This window comes from Sceloporus undulatus, chromosome 5 (assembly GCF_019175285.1).
Source record: "Sceloporus undulatus isolate JIND9_A2432 ecotype Alabama chromosome 5, SceUnd_v1.1, whole genome shotgun sequence".
In the NCBI taxonomy this organism is placed as follows: Eukaryota; Metazoa; Chordata; class Lepidosauria; order Squamata; family Phrynosomatidae; genus Sceloporus; species Sceloporus undulatus.
Genome location: NC_056526.1, coordinates 61,244,973 through 61,247,209, shown reverse-complemented (window position 1 = coordinate 61,247,209; position 2,237 = coordinate 61,244,973).

The following is a 2,237-nucleotide window of genomic DNA, read 5'->3' as shown; positions in this document are numbered from 1 at the left end:
AACAGATTTATCAACAATGAAGCAAATCCATTGGAAGAAATAAGAACAGATTTTTTTTACAGTTTTCTCATGGTGCAATTGGCCCTCGGTATTTGCAGGGGAACTGTTCTGGACCTCCCCCGCAAATATCAAAATCCGTAGATGCTACATGGCTCTGTCACCATGGGGACAATGGGACTCCTTCCCTCCCAGCTTCCTCCCTCCCTCCCAGATTTTACTGGCAGTAGGCAGGTGGGCAGAAGGTGGCCACCTCCTCTGCTGCCACCGCTTCCTCTTCCTGCTCCCACTTCTTCCTCCTCCTGCTTCTTCCTCCTCCTCCTCCTGCCTGCTTCACCACTGCTCCCTCTTCCTTGTCCTTGTCCTCCTTCCTATTCCTTCTCCCACTTCCTCCTCCTCTCACCTCCTCCACCACCATTGCTTCTTCTTCCTCCTCCTGCTTATCCTCCTCTCCTGCCTCCACCTCCTCCTCTTCTTCCTGCTTCTTCCTCTTTCTCCTCTTGCCTCTTCCCCTGGCACTGCTTCCTCCTCCTCCTCCTGCCCTTCCTCTCATCTCCTCTGCCATTGCCTCTTCCTCTTGCTCTTCCTCCTCCTGCCTCTTCCTTCACCGCTGCTGCTGCATCACCACAAGCTTGCCATCTGCGGATGCTTGAATCTGTGGGTGGCAAGTCCACGGATATGGAGGCATGCTGTATTTGAACATCCCATAATGCGGCAGAAGAATAATTATACATAGACACACACACACACACACACACACGTACATGCAAAATAAATTTTTCTGAACAGAGCATGGGTTTCCTTCACAGGGAAACTGTTTTCTGCACAGAAAACAGTTTTGTGCATGTGTGTGTGAGAGTGCTAGGCTCGCCATACACCATCTGTTTTTCTGTGCAGAATAATTCCTCCACAACATTTTGGGTTATTCGAATATGTGGAAAATACTGTGTAGAAATATTCATTTTCTTCTTCAGTGTGGAAAGAAACCTACTGTAATTGTCTTCAGATCTGAAGATGAAATAACTGAGTATGCATAATTGTATATCCCAACTAGTGGAGTTTGTGTAGCCCATAGATTACTTTCTCCACTCCCTGCTTTAGGGTCTCAGGCTGTTTGTTACTAGCCTTACTGAATTTTCAAGTTTCTTAATTTTGGCCTTGAAACTGGGGAAAGATCACATTTCTGGGCATCCTAGGGTTGACTCTGGGGTGTCAGTGGCTGGCAACGGTCTCTCATTTGTACTTCATAAACTCTCCTGTGGATCCCTAACACCCCTGTTAGAGGAGAGAGCTGTGCATGCCATAGAACTTCATTGGGCCTTCACGCATAGCCTACTGCTCCAAGGATATGAAAGAATACTGTCCCGTTAGCAGTGTTAGAGTAAGATTCAACTGACATTTCCAATGAGCTACTCTACATGGATTGGGGAAGGAGTGTTGTCTTGTCAGACACTTTGCACTTTAACTAAATGTATTGGGACAGCCCTGGATTTGGCTCAGGAGAGCTTCCTCATGAACTTAACAGCCTAACATGTCATTACACACTGACTACAACCTTGACACTTGAAAACATGTCTTGTGAGAGAGGAGGATTATACTGGAGGGGCTGGGAAAAGTGTTCCTTATACTCTGATTCTGCACTAGAAAGCAGGCCTAAAGGGTTGTGGTGAACCAAGGAAGGGGGGAGTCTTGGGGTGCTTGTTGCTGCTGCCTACACTCGTATCTTACCTACAACAACAAAGTGACCTGGGGGGGAGGCAACCTGGAGCTCACCCATGGCTGACAAGGTGGAAAACACAGGCTCGATGGCAGCTTTGCTGTGGTTGAAATGGTGTGTGGGGGTGAGTGTGAAGTTAAAGAAGACCGTGGGAGACTGAAAAGGGCAGGAAGAAGTGAGGAAGGAGGATGAACTAGACAGAAAGTTGGACAAGAGAAGGATGAGTGAGGAAGAAAGAGGAAAGGGAGAGAAGGGGGAAGGACAGATGTGCCTGTGTGAGAGAAGACTGGAGACAAGGAAAGAAGGACTAGGGAAAGGTGGATGCTTTGTGAGGCAACTGGAGAAGGGAATGAGGAACGGATAAGGTGGATCCAACTAGGGCAGAGGTAGGATTGGAATGGACTATGGGCAGAGTTGAAAGTGAAATTGGAGGGTGGAATATACTATAAGAAGGAAGGGTAGAAGGAGAAAGAAGTGAAAAGGTGAAAAGGAGGGGAAATGAAGAGACAGCCAACAGCAGCTG